The sequence below is a fragment of the Pinus tabuliformis genome, chromosome 9 (genome assembly GCF_031772625.1).
Source record: "Pinus tabuliformis cultivar Carrire ecotype Pingquan chromosome 9, CPIR1, whole genome shotgun sequence".
Lineage (NCBI taxonomy): Eukaryota > Viridiplantae > Streptophyta > Pinopsida > Pinales > Pinaceae > Pinus > Pinus tabuliformis.
The window spans coordinates 1,543,237,012-1,543,249,911 of NC_142307.1; positions in this window are offsets into that span (position 1 = coordinate 1,543,237,012).

A 12,900-nucleotide genomic window follows, 5' to 3' on the forward strand; every position below is an offset into this window, starting at 1 on the left:
TGTTCCTAAACTGCCTGCTAGACATCTTGTCAATGTTTTGGTTCTAACGTTTTCGTTTCAAATCCAAATTGAGTGATTCAAATTGGGTTGGAAATTAGACATCAAGAGCTATTTAGGATAGAAATAGTTTTTAAAAATATAGTCATTTAGGCCTCCAAAAACTGACTGTCCCAACTCTGTTTATGAGCTGCCCGCTAGACACCTTGTCAACGTTTTGGTTCTAAATTTTTCGTTCAAATCCAAATTGAGTTATTCAAATTGAGTTGGAAAGTAGAAATCAAGGGATATTTAGGATAGAAATAGGTTTTAAAAATATTCCATTTTGGTCCCTAAAAACATGATTGTCTTGACTGCATTTTAAGAAATTCCATCAAGCGCACAAGCCAAAACAAATATGATATTCAAGCATTTTTTCCAAGTTGGTGATAAAAATGAAAATGAGTGTTTGTAGAGCTATTATTTCCATTATAATTTATCTATATACACAAATGAATTAAAACATTTATCACCAATGTTGATTTTTCACAGCGTGTTGCAACAAAAACACTATTCTTATATTAAAAAAAATGTGTTTATTTTATTTCCTTATTTTTTTTTTCTACACTAACCTATTCTGATTTGAAAAATGAATATAATTACATATAAAAGTACTTTGAATGGAACCACTTTAGAAATAAGGCTTCATGTATGCACATACCCAAATTTGAAAAATGCATATTAATGAATATTAGGGTATGAGAATCCAACTTCCCTTGAAAAGATGGTGTCAAAAATTGTTGAAGTATGGAGTGCTGCTGCACACAAGTGATGGAGTGAAACCAATCTTCAATATATCATTTACTTTCTTGATTTACCATGGTGATCATATCATGAAGTTCTTGAGCTTTTAAAATAGTTTGTTGATGCAAACTAGAAGAAACCTCATTTTCTTCCATAACTTCTACAATTTTTGAATTTGAAACATTTTGAATCTCATTAAAGTTTTCACCAATGGCGTATGTGAGATAGAATGGGTGGGAAGGGTGGGAAAATTTTGCAGTTCAACACTGTAAGAATGTTGTACTAGTTTATTATGGTGACGGTGTGGAATGAGTTGAGCAGGAAATTGTGTACGGAATGGAGCATTTTGATGATGTAATTGATTGGGTTGAGTGGATGATTTTGATAGGCAAGCATGATGTTGTGGAAGAGCTGGTGGAGAATATGAAGGATGTGTTTGTGCTACAAGATGAGGGAGAGTAGTCATGCAATCATAAGATGAACCATGCCAAACTTGTAGGCAAGATTGGTGGTGGTTGTATTGAGATTGAAATGGCTGCCCTAACACATTAGTATTCCATAATGGATTATGCAAGAGAATGGAGAAGAAGTGTTTTGAACCATACCTGTAGGCTATGATTTCCATGGTTTTTACCTTGTTGTAGCTTCCTCATCTCTTTGATATGATACTTCCATCCTAGATAAGGAAGAACAACTATCTATGGGATGCTCCTTTTGGTAATGAGGGCAAAGCACTTCATCAAATTCTTGATTTTTCTGAACCTGCAAAACATCCAACTATGAATTTAGAGAGCTAATAAAATCAATTTTAAAATGTTCAAATAAATTATTGATTTTAGCTCTTATGTCTCTAGTTCTTGTAGCAAATTTGGAAAAGAAAGAACAAACATCTTTAGAATTCTTACCAGCCTTGGAGATTCCTCTTGAGTACCTTATGCACAATTCACAAACATCATCATATGATAACTGAAAAACATCACCTTTTCCTATCAGATTTAAGAGTTCTAAAAATTCATCTTTAATTCCTTTAAGAATGAGTGTTTTTAAGATCTCTTTCTCCAAATACTTATGCTTTGATTTTTGAAGGTTGTAATGAAATCGCTCCACATAGTCCTCCAATCTTTCATATTCCCCTTGTATCATATCGAAAATATCTTCATTAGATTTGTGGTAGTATTTGTACTTCTTCAAGAATATGTTCTTCATGTCTTCCCATGTTTGGATGCAGTTCCCACCTAGGCTCATGAACCATCAGAAAGATGCTCCTTTTAGAGTAAGAGAAAAAACTTTCAACCTTTGATCATTAGTACAATAATCATATCCTCTACAAAGTATTTCGAACTCAAATAAGAATGTATCTGGATCTTCATTTGTGAATCCATGAAAATTTGGTAGAGAAGATGGGGGGATTATGTGCATTTGTGTCACTCCTCCTAAATCTTTGATAGGAAATTCAAAAGTTGCAATGTGAGCCATTTCTTACCATAATAGAAGATGTTCTTCATGTGTTTCTTTGAGGCTCCTCCTTCAAATTTTCCTGTCAATTGGTTAGTGAAATGGGTGGTGCTTACATCACCACTTAAGTGAAATCATGAGATTTGTTTTTTCAAAATTTCTCTTTTTTTCTTAGTCATTCACATAGAAATTCAAACATTTATTTCTACTCTAAGTTTTTAACAATTTTGCTGGAAAGAGGGCGGGGGACCAGGGCTTTTACATGCTCCATATGCATGTTCTTACCTTCCATTTTTAATACCCATTTCTCTCCTAACAGGCATTCATCAGATGCACACTACTCCTTAGAAATGGCTACACTCTCCCCGACAACGGCGCCAAAATGTTGAGTGATAAAAGGTGTCTTTTTAACTCCTAATTATCTTCACATTAATTGTCAACCCAAGTACAATTCTCTATTTCAAGAGTGTACTCAGTCTAAGGCGGCTATTTACTCAAGAGTAATGTTTCTAAATTGCAGTACAGTGCTTCAAATACAAGATTAAACATATGCTTGAAATAAAGTCTAATTGCAATTACAAGAAACTTAATGCTCTGCAACTAAATCATTAACTTAAGAAATTACAACAATTATCAGTCAAGGATGCAGTAGCAATAACTCTTTCCTCTGTCAACTCATGTAAATGAAATCAATCATGAATAAGATCCTCAATTTGAGAACTTAGACAATGATAGTCAATGTCCTTTATAGTTGTTGATCTTACACTCCACACCAAAACAATTAACTGCAATTGACAATTCAATCAATAATGCTACTAGTAGAAATGGAACAAACACACTTGTTGCAATAACATTTAAAAGGTGAAACCAAATCCTTGCATGAAAGAGATAACAACAAAGCCTATTTGAACAACAAAGCTAATTTATTGGAAATTAACAGCAACACTAAATTAATGGAAATGAACAGCAAAGCTAAATTAATGGAATTGAACAGCAAAGCTAAATTAATGGAAATGAACAACAAAGCTAAATGAAAAACAATCTGTAATGAACGACAGAATATGATCTGAACAATAGAGATTTAATGAATAACATAACAATTTAAGTTGCAAAGGATAATAATTCTCGTTATGATGGAAGAAAATGGCAACACAATTCAATTACAATTTTATTCCATAAAACGATTTCAAGGAAATGTAAAGGAACAGGAAATTATAAAGCAATGCAATTCAAAAGAAATGAGAAGTAAATCAAACCATCAAATGACTGGAATTGTAAAGTAATGGTACAAATATCAAGTAGATCCACCAGGAACCGGGCCCTTAGCCGCCGGTGAATACCGCCGGATTACTTCAGGAGATGTGAAGGAACAACAACTGCTTTTATATATTAATCATTGCATAAACATTACAGTAGTTTCGTTCTCTGCTTCAACAACGAGAGTCGACAATAAAAATTACAATTTCTCAATAATAATTCTCCATAGTAATTCCTTCTCTCCTCCTATCCTATCCTATCTATCTCTAATCTAATGATCCATCTAATTCTCTCTCTAATCATCCATCATGAATCTTGAATCCTCTTTTCTGATCTCTGTTCTCATTTAAATACATAGAGAGCAGAGAGAAGTTACAACCATGATGATTACAATATTATTTCTATTACAAAATTAGATTGTTCACAACAAATTGATAAACAAGATCATATTTGAAATATCTTTGCCATCAATCATTGAATAGGAATAGGTCAAATTTGGCATTGCAACTGGGATAATTTGGAAAACGGCCACAACAACGAATCTTAGAAAAAATTCTTTAGAGAACCCTTCGTTTATCTTAATATGAACCACATTTGGGAAAACAGCTCATTACAAAACTAATTTGGTCCGTTCTGGACAAAACCCATGTCTCAGATTTTCCAAATTCTTCTCCATTTGCCCAAAACGTCCAATGCAAAACTGTCACTTCTTATTCCAACGAATTTCTGAGTTGGCACATTTAGTGATGAGCCAGAGATCAAATCTTCAATCTAGAAAATATCTTGGAGGCTAAAATGGTGAGTGATATTACAACCAATTTATTAATAAATCATCATTAGTAAAATCATGCATAATAATCAATTTTTTAAAAAATAAAGGAGAAGAAATAATATTTATGCATAAGAGCATAAATAATTATAAGATGAAATTATATGATAAACCATGATAAATGACATGATAAAGAAGAGTAGAAATGGATGAAATAAATGTTAAAAAGTGATAATAATAATGACATATTAGTGGCCCAACACCTATGACCTACCTCGTTGAGATGACGACCTACTCCTGTCTTTGGAGAGATCATAACCCCCTTTCCCAGCCTATATATTCATCTTTTCCCATTCATAAATGGTTGGCCTATGTCTATTTGTACCGTTATGTTGAGATTGTGCCTAAGGTTATTCATTAGACTTGGAGAAGGAGTGCTTGGAGAGTTTCTTGGCTTGGACTTGGATTACCACTCAAGGAGAGCCTTTAAACATCAAGTCTATCATTGTAAGCTTCCCTTTATTACTTAAAAAATATACAGCTGCTGGTTCATCTTCCAAAAATATATATGTTCATGTATTTATTGGCTTGACATTCCTTTATCAGTTAAGTAGGTTATTATTGGATTTTCTATTAGTTTTGGCATGATTTGTTGTATCTTGATCACTTGTGTAGGTACATAAGCGCTGAGAGAAGCAGGAAAAAGTCTGTGACACAAGCGGTTTGAGGTCCTCAAGAAAGGAAATCAGAATAGCATCAGAATGAGGTAGGTCATCTCTTTCATTCTAATTTCAAATTATAACCTAGGAAGATGTCTAGTAGATTGTCACTTTAGTTGCTAGACCTATTCATTTGGCTAGAGGGATCGTTTTTGTCCGCAGAGAGGATTAACCTTGTCAAAGAATGGCAACTCCACTGGAGAGCCTATGATCCTTTCCATCTAATTCTTCACCTTGTTTTTGTGACAAGTTTGACCAAACGTCAATTTTCTAGTTTATTTACTTTTCTGTAACTATTTTCACTTGCTGGTGATTGCTTGAGAAAATTGATTTTTGTATGGTCTCAAACAATTCTTTTTTTTTCTTCATTTTTATCACCCATAGCGGGTTTACCTCTAATAGTCGCAATGGCATCATGGATGTTTTAATTACAGTTGTGATGATCATTTTTCTCCTATGAGAGGTGTCATGATCCGAGTGTATAAGAGAAAATAGGGTTTTTCTTCTTATTTTTAGACTTTGTGTCCTCTATCAGTAATTTTCCAGAGTGTCTATAGTGTTTTTGCTTGATTGTCTTGATTAATTTGCAAAATTTGTCTCGTTGGCTCTGAAGTGGAATCTGATTGAGTTCTAGGGTTTCGAGTCAATTGGTCATCACTTGTTGCTTGTTGGTGTCATTGAGATGTTTGTTTCACTGGTTGATTGAGTGTTGTTTTCTATAGAAATCATTGAAAACATTGTTTTGCATTTGTTTTAGCTTGTATTTCGAAATTTAGCTTTCATGAAAATGCATTATATTAGTTGCACTGACAAGTTATTTTTTGAGATTCATCATTGAGAATAGATCACACTTTTCAGTGATTGAAAGCTAAAAAATTGTGTTAGGTTCATCCAATCATTCAAAATGGAAAGAAAAGCATAATTCATATAAGTGCACCTTTGTAAAGTAAAACCATTTTACTTTCAAAAAAGTTTCACTTAGGATAATTAGAAGTCAAGATCATTTTTACTTTTGGTATTGCATTTAGTGAAATGAAAGATTAGATTTCGTTTTCACATTTTGCATTTGGAAGATGAAAATCAAAGTTAGTGGAAAGAATTTTTTCATGATGCATTATTGATTGAAATTTCTTCCCTTGATTAGTTTATCTTTCATTGAAATGTAAAGTTTACCTTTATCATATAGTTGCATCATAGGTGTTCAAGTGACATTGTTTTGAGTCTCAAAACTGAAATTAATTGAAGATAAAATTAAATTATATCAATTAACCTAAGGATCATTTGAAACATTAACATTCATACTTAGTGGTCTAGGATAGAGATGTGTTCCAACATCTATAAAACTTAGCAGCTATCATTCTCTTCCGCATTACACCATGCTACAATGGACTTCTGCTCCCTGTACCATCACATAGATAAGGGGAGACCCCCATAGGTTTCAAACCTTTATCCATGGGAAGTCAAGTCTTCCACCCTGTAAATGTGAAACACTGAACACAACATTCAGAGAGATTTCCTGCCTGCACATACATCAAGTCCTTGGTAAATTTATTTGTTGAGGTGTATATTTTAGTTCACAGTTACTTGGTACTCCTTTTAACTAGATTCACTTGAGTAGTCATTTCCATCTTTTCTGACTCTTTAAATATGAAAAGATCATCAAGAAACTTGTCCATTCAAGCTCACTAAACTAACGAAAGTGACTAGAGTCACTCTTTCATCCTTTTCTTGACTCTTAAAACTTGAAAAAGAAGAGTGTTTGTTTCAAATTCAAAACTTAATTGATCGTGGAACAACATCCTTCTTGTGGAAATACTCCTTAGTAGATCATAGGTTGATGCCAATGGCAGCATTTCCCGAGTCTACCAGTCAAGGAAACCCCTCTGATGGGAATCCTAGTCCTTTCCCTTCTTTTGGAAATACTGGTGCTCCATATATTGCAATGTTGTCCCTTCCTGGATTAAGCATTGGTCTGCCAGTTTGGTTATTTTTTACCATAGTGGTACAAAGTGTTCAAACTTCTTTTCAACTGAGTTCTCTTCCACCCGAACAACATCAACATCATGATGATCCTAAAGTTGACCCCTTGCCTTCTTCTCCTGTTTCTTCACCTCGTTCTTCCTCTTCGCCTGGTGAAAGTATATATTTTAGTAATTAGAAAGCTAAGAAGAAGAAGAAGATGTTAATGAATAAGAATCAAAATAAGCAATGGGGCAACCAAGCAGCCATTACAACAGATGTAACTTATGAAGAAAAACCTTCCAATGAGCCCCGAAAGTAAAATTCCCTTGAATGTTATGTAAGGGTGACCAACTTCTTTAGAATTGTCCTGGTATTTGCAAGGTCTTAGAAGTGTGGTCTATACATTCACATCAACCTTTGTCATCAACCTCTGGCAATCATGTTGGTGACAAACCATCAACTAGTGATAGTAAATCCTATGGGAAAAAGGGAAAACTCAAATTTCATTGTAAGTTGTTTGAAGGTAATCATCCCATTCACCTTTCTCCTCTTATGGATGAAGCTTCCAAAGTGTTGGAAAACCTTACAGCTTCTCAATCTCGTCTTCCAACTGTGTATCGAAAGCTTTCCCCTAATCCTTCACAAGTTGATCCAGCGATTGATCAAAAGTTATCTTTGGTCAACCCCACTATCTTTGAAAGTGAGTCTCGTGAGTTCGTTCTCGACCAACCATTGGTTGAGAGAATGGTAGACTTGGCTCCATATTCAGTTAGTCATACCTTTTTGGTAGAGAGCGAACCCCATACCAAAGTTTATTCTGGTTTCTTTAGTTTGGAATGAACTAGAGGGAAATCCTCCCGTTACTGAGGTGCATGAGAGCATTTATCTTGTTCCCATTGAGCAAGAGGGTATCTCTCCTATTCCTATGACACCCCCTTCGAGTATTTTAGTCACTTCTTTTGATTGGAGTCGAGTGGCAGGATATCGTCTTCCCTCTTATGTGCCTTTCCAGATTACAGTAGAGGCTTACCATATGGTCGTACCTAGCACAGTCATAGATGAGGGTGCATCTGTTAGCATTCTATCCTCAAATTCTTGGCATGCTTTGGGTTCTCCTCATCTTGTCCCTATCACCCAGAATCTGTTAGCTTTTAATAGAGGAACCAATCAACCGTTAAGGATCCTTCTTAAGTTTCCTATTACTTTGGGAGAAAAGATTGCCCATTGAATTTTAATATACTCCTTAGCCATGACTATGTTTATGTAATGGGAGCTCTTGTTTCCTCCCTATTTTGAGTGATGTGTTTCCCACATGAAGGAAACATTGTGATCATTGATCAGCCTACACTCATTGGTCTTGAATCAAATCCCCATCAACCATCATCCCTAAATTTTACTTATTTGCAAGCAGTATCACCCCCAGCATAAGTTAATTATGTGGCCACCTGTTCCATGCCCACATCTACTGATGATCTAGTAGTTGATATAGTACACCATGTACTAGGGGCATTGGAACCCAATTTTTCATTTGGATCCCTGGACATGTATCCCTTCCAGAGTGTTGTTCTACCTTATGATGAGAACCTCTTTGAAGCCATGGCCTCCTTTGGTCTGTGATCAAATGGATTTGGAGTAGAGTTCATTATCTTTGTAAAGCTCCTTAAAAAATGAAACAAAGGATTACAAGGATATTTCTTTTACTATGTCAACCTCGTTAAACAATGAATAAGGTGGGTGGAGTAGAGTTCCTTGTCTTGTGTCAAGCTCAGTATAAAATGAAACATGGTGTCATGAGCAAGGTTCTTTTCTTGTGTCAAGCTCCTTAAAAATGAAAGAAATCCTCTTCCAATTCGAGTCTTTGATTAGATATCATAAAATCCCAGTCGAGTCTTTCACTTGATCTCATAAGTAAACCTTCATTCCATCTACCTATTAGTAACTAGTAGTCTAATTAGGTGAATGAAATGAATCTTTGGGGGCATGTACCTCGAATTGAGTCATTATGCTGGGGGCATGCAAGGTTATCTCAAGCATAGTTTATCTTTGTTTCAAGCTTTAGTAAAAATGAAACCATCTTCAAGTATACTCCAACATAGTTTCTCTTTGTTTCAAGCTTGAGTAAAAATGAAACCATTCCTATTTTTACATCTCATGATTGCCATTTTTATCAGTCATTTTTTCTAGATGAGCCTTGGTTGTTGCATCCCATTTCCGCCATCTCTTTGGCCGATGATTCACTTTCACTTGGTTGTTTTACCCATTCCTGAGGAACATCTATGATGAGCGGTCTTATTAGCCAACCTCTTGATCATATGTTTTGAGCAGTTCCATCATTACCAAAACCAATTTATATCCTCTTACACCAATCTTTCCTCTAGGAGGAGTCCTCTTTCAGCTCTTTTCAAACTTCAAGATATGAAAAGATTGTCGAGTACTTGCCTTTTTAAACTTGTTAAATTAAATGAATTGACGTCACCTTAGTATACATTTACCCCTTTTTTATGCTGAGATTGAATATTTACGAAAAAGGTACACCTTGATCAACATGGTCAAGAGGTTCCCTCAGATATTTTTTTCTACTGTTCCGGATTCGAGGGACAAATTATGGAAAGGGACATGATGGAGTTTTATTTTTTGTTTCTTTTTCAAACTCTCTAAATATGAAAAATAAAATGAGTTATTCTTCCATCAAACTTGTAAAACTTAAATGATGAAAGAATTCTCACCATGAAGAGCCTGAGTTTCTCCTTCCTAGGACTTGTAAAACTTACTAGGATGGATTCATCCAAAGGATGGAATTATATGACAAGCATATCGTATCCTCTTCAAGCTTGTGTAAAAATAAAGAGGTAATCACTAGAAATAGTGGGGAAAAAATGAAGATGAAACATCTCTTGTATAGGCATTATGTCGCTCTTGAACATGACACTCATCTATTTCTCGTGTCGGGTTTGGGACATCCTCACTTAGTCACTTGTCCTTCCAGGTTTGGGTGATCCATTTCTCCTCTCACTTGACTATTCCATTTTGTCATCATGACCTTTAGTCCTATTTTGAGTCAGATGCTGCCACACTCCAGAGTCATGTCACTAGTGTTCAAGAGAAGTCCAATATGCAGTTATTACCTATAAATTGTCTGATCCATTATTACAGTCTTGGATCTCATTCATTTCGTTCCACCTTATTTCTCATTTCGTTTCAATGTTGAGGGAATCATTATGACCCTCCTTCGATCGGTCACTCCCTGTCGACTTTAGCTCATTATCAAGGAAGATGAATTAGAAACTCCCTTTGAGTACCTTAGAGCTTGCATGCCTTAATGGCAAGTTCTTTGCATCTGACAACAAGTTTTCACTATTGGCCTTCGATCGGGTGATTCCACGAGTGTTTGACTTCACCTTCGTTATCACATTCACGGATTGTATTGTCCTACCTTGAGAGCCATTTTCATTATGGGTGGTTCCTCTCATGCTCCCAACGGTCCACACCAATGGTCGGTAATCAAGTGGTTTTCTAGCATGCTCAACTGTGACACATTCATTCACATGTTATAATTTGTACTTTAATCGGGTTGGGATGGAGCGCAAGACCCTGAGTCTTGTCTAATATGACACATGATGCATGGATCTATATGTTATTCATGATTGTACACATGTTTATGCTATACAAATGGCTGTGACCATACCATGGGAATTTAAATTTATGATGATCCTTTTATATCGAATGGCTGTGTCCATGCCTTGGATCTTAGATTATAGATGATCCTTATGTATTGGATGGTTGCACCCATGCCATGGATCTTTTCATAAGTCCTTATTATCTAGATTGTTGCGTCCATACCGTGGATTCATGTTTTGACATCAAATATTGATATGTATATGCATCCTTGATTTGCAGGTGTCATGACAATGTGTGCCCTCATCCTTGAAAAAGCTCATAAAGAATCTCATCCATCACTCCTCATTCTACCTTCATGATTTAGGGGGCATTTGTTACACAATATTTTGTCATGCCTCCTACACTTCCCTGTGACATACCTTGAAGTGCCAAAAACATTACCATTATACAATATACTCATCCATGTATACATCTGAGATCCCTCCTAAGAATTCATTTGGAAAATTTCTTGAGCTTTCCTGAAGAAATAGCTCTTAAAACCCTAAAATGAGAGTCATCGCTCATCTAAAGTTCAAAATGGATATGGTCATATGTTGCACTATGTTTGACCCATGATGGAATCCCTCTATTCCCTTCAATACCCACGATGATCCCCAAAAAGGAAATTTTCCCAAAGGGGATGAAAAGCTTCCAGAGCAGCGAGATGGAGTTTATTTGGCATAAATGAGGTCAAATTCTCCCAATTTGGCCTCTTGGTCTTATCCCTATGACGTACCTCCTTGAGATGAGGACCTAATCCTATCTTTGGAGAGATGCTAAATCTTTTTCCCAACCTATATATTCATCCTTTCCCATTCACAAATGCTTGACTATGTCTATTTGCACCCTTATCCTAAGATTGTGCCTAAGGCTATTCATTAGACTTGGAGAAGGAGTTCTTGGAGTGTTTCTTGGCTTGGACTTGGATTACCACTCAAGGAGAACCTTTCAACATCAAGGCTATGGTTGTAAGCTTCCCTTTACTCCTTAAATAATATACAATTGTTGGTTCATCTTCCTAAAATATATATGTTCATGTATGTATTGTCTTGACATTCCTTGATCAGTTAAGTAGGTTATTAATGGAACTGTTACTGTTTTGGCATGCTTTGTTGTCTCTTGATCACTTGTGCAGGTAGATAATCACTGAGAGAAGCAATAACAAGTCCGTGACACAAGCAATTTGAGGTCCTCAACATAGGAAATCAGAATAGCACTAGAACGAGGTAGGTCATCTCTTTCATTCTACTTTTCAATTATAACCTAGGAAGATATCTAGTTGATTGTCACTTCAGTTGCTAGACCCACTCATTGGGCTAGAGGGATTGTCTCTGTTTGTAAATAGGATCAACCTCATCAATAGGATCCAGCTCATGATCCAAGATATATTGTTCTTGATCGAACAACCCCCCTTAGGGTTGGTAGGGGAGATACATCCAGTGCTATCTTGTGGGAGGCATATTGAGGAGTTTACTAAGCATCATTGTATACGGGTAGTCATGTGACGGGAAAGACCATTTGAATTGATGACATGGATAGAATGATGACATGAGCTATATCTGCAGTGGTGCGGAAAATTTTTGGTAGCCATGCCTTTCCCCATATTACTGGAGTGTGGATGATGCTGGTGAAGAGTATTTTCGGAGGTACCTACTATGGGTGGGCCCAGATGTTGTTGTCATCATTGAAATGATAATTAACATTATGCAAATGGGGGCACAATGATAGTTGTTAATTTGGGACAATCTTATGCTCACTCTTATTTGAGAGGATCCCCACTATATGACCTCATGTTCAGATGCATAGTGGTGGCCCACAGGACCCCAAGATTTTCCGCTAGGGGAAGCTAATGAGACAAGGAGGTGGAGAGGGAGTGAGATGAGTGTTTCGACCTAAATTGTTTGCTCATTAGGACCATATTCCATTATACATAGATGACTATCCATACAACACCATGAACTATTAGGGGGATCCTGACTTACCACTTCCACCAGGACGAGCATGGGGCCCAGATGGTAAGTGAAAGTTATTATATATTTGGTGCATTTATAGTTTAAGAAATATGTGTATATGGTACTGCTTTCTAAACATTTTGGTATGCAGATATAGCACCAGTTAGGCCGACAGGATACACAGGATGCGCTGCAACATGTGGGGCTACAGATCAAGGTGGAACCTCATAACGACAGAGGTTGGATGAGAGAGATATGCTGCAAGATCTCTGACATAGATATGACATACTACTGACTAGAGTGACAGATCGTGGATAACATGATATAGAGGATCGATACATAGATGAGT